Source organism: Pelobates fuscus, chromosome 9 (assembly GCF_036172605.1).
Source record: "Pelobates fuscus isolate aPelFus1 chromosome 9, aPelFus1.pri, whole genome shotgun sequence".
Taxonomy (NCBI): Eukaryota; Metazoa; Chordata; class Amphibia; order Anura; family Pelobatidae; genus Pelobates; species Pelobates fuscus.
In genome coordinates, this window is record NC_086325.1 from 71,603,656 (window position 1) to 71,619,693 (window position 16,038).

Sequence of the window (16,038 nt, forward strand, 5' to 3'; positions counted from 1 at the left end):
TTCGGCCTCTCTGCCGGCCGTAATACCACCCACCTCTCAACCTCCACGCCCCAGCCGCAAGGCCTCGGCTAAAACCAAACACTCATCCAAAACTATGATGATGGACAGTTTAAAACCTGTCATAGATGGCGCGATTATGGAACCACCATGCAAGAGAGCCACTAGCTGGGCAAAAGCAGCTAGACATTGGAAATGGGCAAAAACCCAGATTGATGCCTCTGAGTCGGATCTCAGTGAAGATGAGAAGAGTGCTCTAGACTCTGAGTCAGACCATTCTGATGAGTTATCCGACCTTGTTTCGGTTTATAAATTTGAGGAGGATAATACCACCCCTCATGGCATAAATGCCACTGATACCTCTGGCACTGAGTTATCTCATCCAGCAATATCCAAGGAGGGTAAAATACTCAACCCGGAGGCGAACCTCTGTTTGACCCTGATGATTTACGCCACCCCCGCTCGGCGGAATGGTCACCAGTCTAACATGTGGCACGCTATATTGCTGCCCAGGTCCGCAAGCCTCTTGATAAGGCAACCTGTAATAAATTGCCCACGTCCCGCGGAATGCCCACATCCTACTGTACTGGACAATGTATGCAAGACGCCTCAGGTAGACCCCAAGATTGTCCAATTCTTGGGCAAGACAGGGTGGAGACCCAAGAAGCGTTTGGATTTTTCCCTGCTCATGACAAAGTTTTAGATATTTTGGGTCCAGCGACCAAGATCTTCGAGGCTGTAGAAGAATCTTTGGCTCAGGACGATGTATTAGATTGTCTCACCATTAGGGGTTGGATACAGAGGTTGATCTGCTTGATTGGCAATGCAAACACTGCGCTTGCCACAGAGCATGGTAAATTAATCCTCTTAAAAATTGAACCAAAACTTGTTAATCTGGCAATTACAGAGCCAGGCGCTCAGACAAAAGGCTTCCTGTTCGGTGAGTCTTTTGTGAAAGACCTGGGATCCTACGTCCTGACATTCACTGCCTTAGAATAGGTACAGACAAATATGAGGAGGGTGTTCCACTCTAAGGTTTTTGCTGGGGCCGGCAGAACAAGGGGCCATCTGTCCGGCAGAGTTAGTAAAGGTTCACAACATCTGAACTGAGTCTCCTACATGGGGATACACCCCTTTCAAGAACAGAGGTCAACACCGACCTTCTCCTTCGGGACGACATCTGTACAGTAAGCTACTACAATCATCTTTCTTCCCTATTGCTAGTGGGGGGCAGACTCACCCATTTTTCCCATGTCTGGGCTCTTATTACTTCAGATGTGTGGGTACTCAGGGCTCTCAATGATTATCTGATAGATTTTGTGTCCCTTCCTACCCAACATTGTCCCCCCTAGGGAGATTTTTTTTCCCCACTTGATATGACCCTCATTTCCGAAGGTGCCATCCACGAAGTCCCAATGCAGACCCTGGGTTTTGTGAGCAATTTGTTTCTAGTTCCCAAGAAAGGGGGCGGGGTCCACCCCGTGATTAATTTGAAACAGCTAAATGTTTGTGACATACCATCTGTGATGGACCGCCGGCACTCCCACTGAGTACCTCCACCAATCGATGCTACTAGTGCTTTCTGAGGGCTCCAAGCACTCCACCAGACACCATAAGTACTGCAGACCCCATTTCCAGCGAAGTGGGTCCTTCTCCCACCCTGGACCCAAGACCAGGGTCCAGCTTCCAGTGGGCAGACCTCTCCTACTCCGGAGAGCGTAGCAGGAACAAGCCCTTACAAGAGCTAGTGATTATACCCTGGGGAGTATAGTGATTATAGCAATACCCAGAGTGTAGCTTTCCAATCCCCCAAACATGAGCCAAGACTTCATGAAGGGGTAAGTGGGTCTGTTTAATGCAGGCCAGCATTTACATGTTATACACACATTTAAACCCCCAACAGCCTCATTTACATACAATAGGTTACATAGAGCACTATAATACAAGGAAGGGTGGGGTCAGACAATAGCAAGGGCTAATGGGAGATTGATTAGGAAAAAAGCAGCCAGTTTAAACTGGTCTGGCAGTGTCCCTGGGACAACACCCTGCTGGGTAAACAATGGGACAGGAAAAAGGGGGAGGGGAGGAGGCACAGACAAGCAATACATTCAACATACTCATCCTCTGTGTCTGAGAGATAATTAATTATCTCCAGGTACAGAAAAACACACAATTTACAAACACCCCAAAAGTACCCCCAAGATTCATGGAAACCCCACAAGAGTCACATCATTGGATAACCTTGATATGGGTGACCAACATATCCAAAAATTACCCAGATCGGTTCAGTGGTTTGGTTTTTCCATGGAAGTCACTTTTTAACATGTCTTTTTGCAGGGCCCATAATCCTGGGGCAAGAGGCTGGCAAGCAGGCCCCTCCAAGTACCAGTGGCGAGGTTACTTTCACCACACTATCATTTCAAGATGGAGGGCATTCATTGCCCGAGAGATTTACTCCAACCATCAGATTGGATGGTCAAGCTAGACCTACAAGATGCTTTCCTCACGGTACCCATCACAGACGTTCCGCTACCTTCCCTTCGGCCTATCTTCCGCTCCTTGGTGCTTCACCAAGCTCATGAAGCAGGTTATCGCTCTCCTCCACAGTCATGGGATCCATCTCATAAATTATCAAGATGATATCCTTCTGCTATCCCAGTCGGTCCCCCTACTCCATAGTCATCTTGGACCACAACCTTGCTTCAAAACCTGTGCTTCATTATAAATTGGGGAAAGTCCATACTCAGTCCCATGCAACAGATAGAGTTTCTGGGTCTTCTTGTAGACTCCTCTCTGCAAACCCTACACCTGCCTATCTCGAAACTGAAGAACATCAAAAAGGAAATTCGACACATTCCTGCCACTCCACAATTTTCTCTCAAACATCTGGCCCGTGTGATCAGGCTCCTGGCTGCCTCCTTTCAAGCCAAATTTTCAGGGCCCCTTCACTACAGAGCCCTTCAACGCCTACAAGCATCCTACCTCAGAGGCAGCCCCTTATACAAGGATATTGTGACATTGGATGCGGAAGTGAAGGAGGAACTCCACTGGTGGCTCCTTCACATGGAGGCGTGGAATGGCAGGGCCATTTTTGGTTCGAATCCAGATGTGGTCATAGAATCCGACGCAAGTTTGTACGGCTGGGGTGTGTGCTGCTTTTTTTTTTTTTTTTTGAGATATGGATAATTATTGCATGCTTAAAATGTTTTAATAGCAGTAAACTAATGGATAAAAACACTGCAACTAGGAAAGTTAGACTGTTATAAGTTACTAGATACATGAATTTTGGGGCCAAGCTGAGATTCGAGCCTAGTGGATTGTATCAAGTAATATGAGATATTTAAGCTTATCTAGTATATCAAGTTTATTAAGGTTTTCGAGGATTAAGTTATATTGATTTTGCTTTTGGGTAACAGTATGAATAGAAATACTAATTCCAATATAAATAAGTTTATATAATTATTCTGAGGCAGCAACATAAATAATACAGGTATGATCAAAAATAGTATTATTAGAGTGTTGCTGTAAGTTATAGACTGTCTGTTAATTAAATTTGCTTAGGAGCGGCAATTACTAATAAATTAGTTAATTACTAATGTTATCTAACTTAAACAAAAGGGAATCAAATAAGGTATATATATCAACATTAATTAATAAATTATAGGTAATAAAGAATAATTCGATCTACAGGTTAAGAGTGTGCTAGATATAACAGTTCTACAAGATCATTTATTCTACACCCAAAGGATATTATAAGGTTACACTAATGCATAAGCTTTAAAATTAAAAGTCCCAAAGAATGATTTTGATTGGGGTATTATGTACTATATTATTTTATGTATCATATTATCTACCATATTATTTTCGGAATGTTAAGGGGAGCAGGTCAGAGTAACAGTCAGAGTAACAGTCATTATGTAAAGAACTATAATTATTGCTAGACAACCAAGTATAAATTTCCCCAACCTCAAAAGCTGTTTAATTTGTTTATACTTGTTAAGTATGAAGCTTAATTATTATAATTTTTTTTTCTCTTTTTTTTTCTTTTCTCCTCTATTTTCTTGCCATGTTATTTTTAATGTGGGAGGTGTAAACTTACTCAGCCCAGGACTGCCTATCGCTAAATCGGATCCGTTCATATTACCCCCAACAAAGTGCCAGTTGTAGGCACATTTTAGTGAATTTGACCAATATTGGTCGTTTTTTTTTGTGTATTGTTATTTAGGTTAACACAGTCAACAAGCTAAATTGTATATAGTAAGAAAATAAGCAAAATTAAATTTTATTCACATAATGTTAGAGGTTTAAATATACCTCATAAGCACTATATCTTATCTAAAGAACTTCGTAGTTCACAAGCAGATATAATATGTCTTCAAGAGACGTATTTTAAACATGGCTCTAATCCTATAATAGGTTTGAAAAATGTTCCTCATCAATATCATGCTACATCTCCAGCTAAAAGTAGAGGAGTCTCAATATTGCTGAGCCAAGCAGTAGCTTTTGATCAAATAACTGTACAGTCGGACACGCAAGGTAGATTTATTATTCTTATTTGTACATTAAATAACATTATTTACAAAATAGTTAACTGCTACTTTCCAAATAAAAATCAGTCCAGCTATATGTTAACTCTTCTAGAAAAAATAGAGAAGGTTCGAACAGGTACCCTGATTGTATGCGGGGACTTTAATCATATATTAGAACCTAATGCAGATTCAACAGCTCTGTATACACATAAAATGAAAAAATCCCTGCAAAAACAATGCACTTCCCTTAATAAAACACTAGCTTCTTATGGCCTATACGACATATGGAGAACGATTCACCCAGAAGATCGAGAATATACACATCATTCACAAGTGCATAATACATATTCACGTATAGATGGATATCTTATGGTCAGTACACATTTGGATTTGGTTAGTACTTGTGAGATTGGTACTTCAACAGAATCTGACCATAACCCAGTTATACTCACTCTCTTAAATTCATATCAATATAAAGATAAAAGCCCGTGGAGATTGAATGAACAGTTACTTAATAATCTTACATTTAAGGATACGTTACGCAATGAAATACAGCAATACTTTGAGAGTAATGATAATGAAGATACAAACCCGGCGGCACTTTGGCTGGCACATAAATCTGTAATTCGGGGTACATTGCTGAGTAGAGCATCTTATATAAAGAAAACAAACCATACATCATTAATTAATTTACAGAGGAAACTGCAAGATCTTCATAGAGTTAATCAAGTAAATCCTACTCAAGCTCTACAAGAGCAAATAAGGACTGTTCAACAAGACATTAAATCAATTCTACTTAAGAAAGCTACTATAGCATTGAAAAAACTTAGAGCGACATCTTATTCATTGGGAAACAAGGCTACAAAAGTGTTAGCGCAAAGAATACGGAATAAACAGGCCCAGACAAGAATTCCATTTATTAATACACATTTGGGTCATAAAGTTATGCAACCCATACAAATATGTAATGTCTTTGCTCACTATTACAACACCTTGTATAATCTAAAAAATCAGAATACTCAGTTAATCCCTACTCCCACATCTATTCGCTCATATTTGTCTAAGATTGTATTTCCAAAAATATCTGTAAATTAGTCAGAAAAGCTCTGCGTACCTATCACTATAGAAGAAGTTTTTCAACAAATAGATAAGATGCCGAAAGAGAAAGCACCAGGGCCTGATGGCTTTACTAATGTTTATTATAATATCTTTAAAAAAGAATTAGCCCCAGCTCTTACTAGTTTTTAACAGTGCTCGTACCATAGGTACCTTCCCGTCTGAGTTCCTGTCTGCCCATGTCATTACTATCCCTAAACCTGGGAAACCCTTAATGTCTTGTCAAAACTTTAGACCTATATCTTTATTAAACACAGATGCAAAACTTTATGCTAAGATCTTAGCAGATCGACTTAAAAATATTATAACAACATTAATACATACGGATCAAGTGGGATTTGTGACGGGCAGACAGGGACAAGACAACACTAGGAAGGTTTTAAACCTATATAAGATATTACAAAATACCAAACAGGAAAGCGTTATGATATCTCTTTATGCCGAAAAGGCATTTGATAGGTTAAATTGGGTCTTTTTACATGAAACATTACTGGCCTATGGATTTCCATCTTCCTTTATTTTAGCAATTGAAGCTCTGTATAGCACACCAACAGCAACAGTGCTCTATTCAGGATTTAGGTCACAGCCTTTTAGCATTACTAATGGGACTCGGCAGGGGTGCCCATTGTAACCCCTTCTTTACGCGTTGGCCCTAGAACCTCTGGCCATATCTATACGGAATAATGAAAACATTCATGGGGTATTAGTCGGTAACACAGATTATAAACTCAGCTTATTCGCTGATGACATTCTTCTCACAATTACTCAACCATTCATAACGCTTCCATCATTACATAAAGAATTGCAGTCCTATAGTCAACAGTCATATTATAAGTTAAACATAACAAAAACTCAAGCAATGCGTCTAAACACAACTAAATTTATAGAAGAAAGACTGAAGGAAAGTTATCTTTATGACTGGAGAGAAGATCACCTAATATTTTTAGGTATTAGAATAACTAAAAAAGAAAAAGATCTTTTTCCAGTTAATTATACGAAGCTATTGAAGGAAACTGATAACCAATTAAAATCATGGAAGAACCTGTTTTTATCTTGGGTAGGGAAAATAGCAGCGCTCAAAATGTCAATTCTACCTAAGATATTATATCTCTTTAGATCCCTGCATATGATACTCCCACAAAAATATATAACATGTATTCAAGCGGCTATGATTCGCTTTAGTTGGGGCAATAAACACCCGCGAGTCCCCAAAGCATTATTGATGAGAAGTGTGAAAAATGGAGGTATGGGGATACCAAATATAAAGGCATATTATTATTCTGCTATACTTATGAACGTTATTATTCAATTCAACCAGCTATACTCCTCAATGGGTGGCAATAGAAAATATGTATTGTGGACCACAAGATCTCGCAACATTATTATGGAAACTTCAGGAATTAAGACAATTAAGCTCAAATATGCTGCCATCCACTAAACATTTACTTAAAATCTAGGATATCTATAGAGATAAATTGTGTACGGCCTATCCATGGGCTTTAGCGACTCCAATTAAAATTTTATATTTTTGTAATGGGACGTTCCCATATCAGAATTGGGAAAAAGCAGGAATTACACATGTATTTCACTTATGAACTATAAAGGGTTTAAAACCTTTTTCGAATTTACAAAAGGAGTTTTCATTACCAGCAAGCTATACATTTGCATATCTTCAAATTAAAGCAATGTTAGACATTGAAAAGGTCTGTACCAGAACAGATACGTTGCAATCTTCCATAACGAAGTTTGAAGAGAAATGTTTGTCAATAAGTTCTCCGAAAAGGGCATTATCTATATGCTATCAAACCCTAGCTAATCCAGTGGTAAATACAAATTGGAAATTTATGCAAGATTGGCAAGAAGATCTTCAAGAGAATAATCCTTTGAGGGAGTGGGAACATATTTTTAATGCTCACAATGGATTAACTACTAGTACTGCGCATTTAGAAGCAGTAAGGAAAATAATGTACAGGTGGTACATGGTTCCTGTACGTCTGCACATTATGTTTCTGGCAACATCGGACATGTGTTGGCGTTGTCATACAGATAAAGGCACTATGCGACATGTCTGGTGGACATGTGAAGCGGTGAATGCACTATGGAAGAATATTGAAAGAATAATAAAACAAATTACGAATCAGCAATTATCACATGACCCAAAAACAATACTTCTTCGATCACTTCCAACTAATATCCCTAAAGTAACCAAGAAAATTATATTTCTTTTATTGAGCACAGGGTCTATATTAATTGCCAGATATTGGAAGTCCAATGACTTACCTTCATTACAGGAAATTGAAGATTTAATGTCTTTAACAGTAGAATATGAACTTTTAATGTGGAACCAAAGAAAAATAGGAAAATTGAGCCCCCAAGTAGCCCAAATGTGGCAAACATATCTCCAATCACCAATAAGAATTAACTAGGCACAATTAGACAATATGTGAGGTTTTTGTTTTTGCATTTGAATAGTTTAAGGTTCTCATACAATTATACCTATAATCTTATTAGGACAATAGGAAACAGTTCAGTTTGGTATAGGTCTGAGCAAGAAATGTAAATTAATAGATCATTAATTAGATATCATTTCAGTCACAATTTATTAAAGTGAGGCGCTTGAAGGAGCGAAGTGTTAAATGACAAAAAAAGTAATTCAATATTTTTTTGTTTGTTTGTTGCTGTAATGTATAACTTTAACGGTAAAAATGTTTAAAATAAATCAATATGTAACTTGTATTAAAAGTATAATATAAGGTCATATTTTATGACATGTATTACGGTAATCATGTTTTTTCTTTTTTTTCAGTACCCTCCCTTTTTTCCCTTCTGTATCCCCTATTTATGTTTTATCTTTTTTGTTTACTATACGTTATGAAATACAATAAAAAATAAATTACAAAAAATAAATAAATAAATAAGGAAATTCGACACATTCTTGCCACTCCACAATTTTCTCTCAAACATCTGGCTCGTGTGATCAGGCTCCTGGCTGCCTCCTTTCAAGCCATATTTTCAGGGCCCCTTGACTACAGAGCCCTTCAACGCCTACAAGCATCCTACCTCAGAGGCAGCGCCTCATACGAGGATATCGTGACATTGGATGCGGAGGTGAAGGAGGAACTCCACTGGTGGCTCCTTCTCATGGAGGCGTGGAATGGCAGGGCCATTTTTGGTTCCAATCCAGATGTGGTCATAGAATCCGACGCGAGTTTGTACGGCTGGGGTGTGTGCTGCAGAGATATCTCCACAGGCGGAAGATGGTCAGAACTGGAATCAATGATACGTATAAATTGGCTCGAACTCCTAGCAGGATCCTTTGTGATCCGCAGTCTGTCTCCGACTCTATCCCAGTGTTCTATCCTACTGAAGATGGACAACATCTCAGCTGTGCTTCAATCATCTCGGAAGCACAAAATCCAAAGATGGGCGAAATACATCCCAGATTCCAGCGACTGGCACCTCGATCCCCAAATCTTTCAATGCATTTGGGATCTTTGGAATCCCTTGGACATAGACTTACTCGCGTCTCACTTGAATACACACCTTTCTGAACTTTTTCAGTTGGAGACTGGATCCAGTGGCATTGGCTATGGATGCATTTCCCCAGGACTGGTCCAGCATCAGGAATTATGCATTCCCTCCATTTGCCCTCATCCCTCGCTGCCTCCTCCATCTTTGGCATCAATTAGGCTTCCTAGTGATAGTGACCCCCTTGTGGCCGTCCCAACCTTGTTTCCCGCCTCTCCTGGAGATGGCGGTCGATGCCCCCGTCTTCTCCCGAATTTCCAATCTCTCCTACGGGACCCGGACGGGATCCTCCATCCCTTGATTCTTCAGGGACTTCTCCACCTCATGGCGTGACTAATTTAGGAGGGATTTAATCTGTTTTTATCATTGTAATTTTATGTTTCTGACCAATATTTCATGTACACGGTTATTAATATTTTGGGTGATAGAATTTGGTTGCTCATCTTTTCAATTGTATAAAACACATGGCTGCTCTATCCTCCCCTTCCCCCCCCCCCTCCCACTCTCTGTCCTATGCGCTTCCTGACTGTAAATACCTTCATATAACTGTTCTATCTCCATCTCTGTTCTTCAGACCTCACCTCACAATTCATACTCAGTGAAGCTCTGCATTTTTTTCTCACCACTTCCCACCCAGGTTCCCCCTAAATATATATAGCATGTTCGTTCAGCTGTTTGAGATTCTCACTCAATTACCTCTTCATTCCCTTTATATTTTACCAATAGCTGCTTCTCTCTGTTAACTCTTTTTTAGCCATCACCTCCAAATTTCCACTGCTACCTCTTGTCTGAAATCCCCATTGTATTCTTTAGATTGTAAGCTCACAAGCTATCTAGCTAAGCACTTTGTATAAACAAGCTGTAATGGCTAGATATCAGCTGTGAGAGAAAATGTGGTTTGGTAGTTGATAGCATATACATTAGGCCTGATTTACTGAACAGCAGCCTGAGGTTTGAGAGTTAAATGTCCAGGGAGAGATGTTAGGTTTGCAAGATGCATCACTGGTACTCTGCAAACCATGGTATGGGTCCCAGGGGCGGAGCACTTGGAGAGCAGGGTGGGCCAGTGCTCCAATAGCACCAGCTGCTAAGTAACAGTCGGACCAGAACTTTTATTTTGCTTAGTAGTTTCACTTGTGTCTAAATGCACCTCACCTGTATCTGATCAATTAGCTAGCAGGCTTTTAAAAAGAAGGGATCAGCATGCTAACCGTATTCAGGGTGGTCGTCGTTCGTATGCCGACCACGAGGCGGCGGCCATTTTAAACAAGCGAAGGACCAGCGGTGTTCGGCGAAGATTCTATGGAACTATAAACGGACACTTTATCTACTGAACACCGCTGAAGCTACCGGTTGCCCTTCGTTTTCGTCAAGGCATACGAACACCGGTCAGTTCGGAAGTTTGGAACGTACGCATTGAGTCAATCGTATACCGAAAGACATATGAAGGACTTTGACTCCATGGTGATTGAACTATGCGCATTGGATCTGAGCGCTATTCGGTAGAAATATGCACTCAGATCCAGGCTATCTGGGGATACGTTACACGAAGCACATGCATTCGGTATTTGTACAATTATATATTTTTGTGTGGTTTTACAAGTGTATTTAAAATGGCGATTTACCTCTATCCCTGGAGATAATTAGGTTTCTTCCCAATTATCTCCAGGATAGAAATAAGAGATTTATGTATGTAAAGGGGAGTGCTTAATCCTGAGCCACTGCGATTGGCTACTGTCCAATATGTGTCCCAGTCTTCCATCTGGTCCCCTAGGGGAGTGTCCACCAGGTGGGAGACCTGCATAAATACCGGGCAGGTAGCCCTCATTAAAGCAGATCTTGTTTTACCCTCAACTACGGAGCTTTGTCTCATGTTTGGGGGGATTTACTATACACGGATAGAGACTGACTGCTGGGAACGTAAGCCGCTTGGATGCTATATTGATTAGTCGGTTAGCAGCAGTTCGTGAGAACACAGTTCGGGAGTTTGGATTATTATTAAGTATGCTGTACGGGAGATAGGCGCATTCCCCTGGTTCCGTTCGTGAGTTTGGAGTTCTAAAACAGCCGTACCTGCATTTCTGTAAAAGGGGAAGCTCTACTAAGCGGCGGTTTCACTCCTTTATGCCGGGAGTGTCTTAACAGTAAGTGCTCAAGCAAGAGCAAGGAATTTTGTTTTGTTTAATTTTCATTTTGAAACACCTTTATATATATTTCACCAAATAAATCTGAAAAACTGAGATGGATGTGTCCTGGACTTTCATTACCCTAGAAGGCTGTGGTTACAAGATATGTGACAAAATCCTACCTGGAAAAAAGGTGGTGTGTTACACAGTTTACGGGCAGAGCTCTCTCTACCTCTTGTATTTATTTGGCTGTGTATACTGTACGTTCTCCACTAATTGTACAGCATTACGGAATCTGTAGGCGCTTTATAAATAGCCGTAATAAATTAATAAATGTGGGATTGGTCATAAAAGTTACCTGCGGGCTGTAGTCCCTTGCCTTCTGGCCACGTAAGAACACCCCTGCTTGGCACACAGAAAAATCAGGTACTGTTTGAACTTCCTCTAGAAGTTTTTCCCAAATAATGTGTTTTTAAATTGAAACAATAATAAAAAAAGTGTAGAAAACAGCAAAAAGGTGGATTCAGTGGACACATTGCCTTCCATTAACATGTAGATAATTATTAAATGAAAGATTGTGTTCAAGGTCTCAAACGGAAAATCTCAAGAGAACTGCACATTTTACATTAAAATAGAAGCGCAGGTGAATAGCTCAAATTGAGTTGTTTCCAATTTAACTAATTTGATCAAAATTTGCAATTCATATTCAGCGTTCCCATACATTTGTGTTTCTTACAATGAAACTTATAAGCAGGCACAATACATCTTGCCTCATCGTCCTGACTGTTTAAGAGACTCTTTTCATTTAAGTGTAGTTATTCACATCCAAATCTGTAACAAGTGTAATATATCTGTTAAAAAAAAATGAAAAGGTTAATACGTTCCATATGAGTTTGTAGATTATTATTTTTTGAGTCAGGGGAATCCCATAAGAATACTATAGCAAATCCACTGAAGTCAGCATGAATGCATTAAAAAGATCAACTTTAATACTGTAAGAATCAAGGTGTTTGTTCATGCTGACGTAGACAGACTTGTTATAGGATTCCTCATGAGATAAACTGACCTTGACTGTTGTCGTATTAGAGTTCAGTTCATTATAATTGGACTCTCCGTATGTCTGATTTGTTTACTTCTTTATGTACTATCTTTTTTTTTTTTAAATTCTTTATTTTATTTGTTCACAAATAAAACATATTATGTTTACAACGCCTCAACAGCATGGGTAAACAGTTTTTCAACACAGTGTTACAATAATGAGGCATTAGAGGACATTGCACATTTATTTGTATATATATTATTGTCGTTTGACGAGGAGTTCGGCCTGGTCCGCTTATCAAGAGGTGAGATACTAGGTTAAAGATAACTAAATAGCATGGTATAATATAAGAGTGGTTCTAGACGTTTGGGTGTTGCTAATCATGTTTACTATGCCTAGACTGCCTGGTTGAGCATTTATTCTGACTTGGGTACTTAGTACTTGGGCATAGGATAGTGCTATACATTTTTACATGCATTGGTGTCGCTTTACGGGAGTTTTTCTTGTTCTCTGCACTGCTCAGCCGGACCTGTGAATTGCTCGTTTAACTAGAACAGAACAGTTACACACATCATCTTGACTGCGCTAGAGATTGAGGGTGGTCAGTGGTGGATTGTTACTTTCAAAGCCTGCGTGGAGGCAATGGTAGGCTAAACAAATAATTGGGGGGGGGGGGGGGGAGGGGGTCAGCTCAGTGGCTGGTTGCTCAGTGACATAGTTTGCCCAGGGGACATAGGCTGATTACTAGCGATAGGTATCTTGCGCGCTGTGGTATAATGAGACATTGGACACATAACTAGCGCCATTCAGTGCGTGCATAGCAAAATAGACCAGGGCAGCTCAGCATAACATAATCACAATCACAATACAGTTATTCGGTAATATCAGTTGGGCGAGTCTGCGTGCCCTGGGACACCAGACTCTCTGTGTAGGTAATTAGCAGAAATAGGGCCACTGACTAATTAACTGACTCTAAGTGCGATTTTATCCGTATGAAAGGCATTGAACTTGCCCTCAGTCTACCATGCCATAAGGCCTATCTAGTTGCAGCTTCCCCCTGGGGGAGATATAGTAAGAGCCTATGGAAAAGCCTATAGGAAGAACAAAACACAAAAAACAAACTGTCGAATAAACTGGGCCAACGTGTTTCTGTAAAAGTTCTGTCAAATATATAGGGGACCTATGCGGGGTCGCCCAGTCTAGAGAGTAGTTGGGTGGATAATTTTTCTGATATAGTGCTGCGGCATCTTGGTGTCGGATAGTTCCTAAGTAAATGGGTAAATCAAATCGAAGAAAAAATGTTCTTGGTGTTCTTTGTGTTCTTTAGGGGGTAATCCACTATATGAACAATACAGTTCTTATAGCCCAGGGAACCGCAATAGTGGAGAAGCGAGGATCCTTAATTCCACGGAAGGTGTCATGGTTGGCTCACTGATGGTACCGTTGGGGTGGTTCTTCTCGGGACAAATGTCTCGGAGGTGGCCGGATTCCATGTATGAGTGGTGGTGGGTTTGGTAGGCTGTTGCAAGGCGTCGTGAGGGAGGCCCCAGACCGCCAGGTGTCTTCTTGCCTCTGTTAGGTCGGCTATCAGGTAGGTATCGTCCCCCCTAAGCACCTGTAGTTTATGGGGTGTTCGCCACTGGTATTTTATGCTGTGTGCGCAGAGTAAGGCGGTGAGAGGCCTAAGGGATGCGCGCCATGCCATCGTACCTCTAGACAGGTCCGCATAAAATGTGAGGGACATGTCTTCAAATATATATGGAGTGTGTCCCCTGAGGGCGGCCATTAGTGCCATTTTGTCTTGACGCTTTTGAAATGTAATTATTATGTCCCGGGGTGCCGCCGCTGGGGCAGTCATGGGTTTGGGTATGCCGAATGTGTTTTCAATGCATATACCTTTGGCCTGCTTTGCGGGGAGGATCGTGCTTACCAGGCGTCGTATGAGGTGGGGCACCTCGGCGTCGGAGATTGAGTCTGCAATTCCCCTTACTTTGAGGTTTTGGGCCCGCCTCGTGTCTTCCATCGTCGCCATTTTTTGGTCTACCTGCAGGTGCTGTCGTTGTAAGGAGACTACATCTCGCTGCAGTGCGGTGAGTTGCTGTGTATGGCTCTTGGAGTCTCGCTCGACGGCACTCATTCGGTCCGATAGGCCCTGAATGTCTTTTTTCATACCCGCCATGTCAGCCTGGAGGCCCAGTCGGAGCTCTGTCAGCAGCTCCTTCATCTCGGCCTTCGTGACCGGGGTCGCATCCGACGGTATCTTAGGTTGCGTCGGTGGTCGGGTAGTGGGCAAGGTCACCTCTTCTTGGTCCGAGGTTAGGGCATCAGAGTTAGTGAGGTCGTCTGCAAAGTCTGTGTAGTCTGCCATGTGGGACTCTTGGGCTTCACATGCTCTCCGCCACAGGTCCCCAATACTTGCGCCTGGGCGAGTCCCGTCCGATTTAAGTTTTTTGTTTTTCTTCCCCATTGCCCTCTAGATTGTCGGGGTAAGCAGCGTGGTTCTTTTGTCGATTTGGGGGGTGATATTCGTAGATTTAGACTGTAAATTTGCTCATACAGCACGGAGCTCGCTGGAGTTGCGACCGCTCGCCTTGGCTGTTGGCTCCGCCCCCACTATCTTTTTTTAATACTCATCTTCTGTCTTTGTAAATGACTGTACCATGTCTTTGTAAATAGCAAAGAAATCAAGAGAAAATATGAGACTAAATATGTACCTGTTAGTGTTTTGGTGGCAGGTAAAATGCCTGTTTGTATCGCTATAAGTAAACATATGTTAACACAAAGGCATCTTAATGATCTGTAGATAATTTTATAACATGACAGGAGACTTCCTATTTTGCATTAACTCTCTTTACTAAACTCCACAGCAGTAAAGAAAACGTAAAGAGTAACAAGTAAATCACTGAGCAGCATAGTATATAAGGGTCATGCTGCCTGTACAACTTCCTCTTTCTTTACTGCTCCATCGCAGACAGGTCAGAATATTTGCTCTCCTGGAGCTTTATACATTTATTGTCATTATTTATTTGTTCTATTTATTTGTTTTATTTTCATTACATTATCATTACTTCTATTCCTTTTATTTCCATTTTACTAACTAGTTCTGTACTGGGCTGTGGGACTAGGGGCTCTCTGTGGGTTTCCTGCCCTCCTATCTGCCCCTCTATTCCTTCTGGGACCCTCCTTTGGCCTCCCCTCGGTTTCCTCAGGTCCCCCCACCGCCCCCCCCTACCTTGGGTGCCCTCCTGGGCTCCCTCCTTGCGGCCGGTATCGTTCGCGACCGGTTTCGCGCCGGCCCGCTTCCGCCCGTGGCCGGCCTAAAAAATTTAGTCCCCGGCTTGCGGCCTACCTCGCGCCCGCCATTTCGGATCGCCAAAATCGCGAGATTCTCGCGGCCATCTTAATTTTGCCTCGTGCATCTCATTAGGGACTCAGTGTGGCTGTCCTAATCTTCTGTTGCCTCTGCACTGTTGTTTTTTCCACACCTTTTGTGTCTGACACCCCTGGGACTGAAGGATTACCTGCTCAAGCACTACCATCTGATGCTATCAATCTGCTACTCAGTCTCTGTGTCTCATCTGCTTCTATCAAGCTATATCCTGTGGCTGGGTCAGTCAGGTCAGTGCTGCTGCCTGTTTATTATTATTGTGACCTACACTTAAGGGTCCCAACCCTGTGCAACCGGGGTGAGCCCCCACTATAA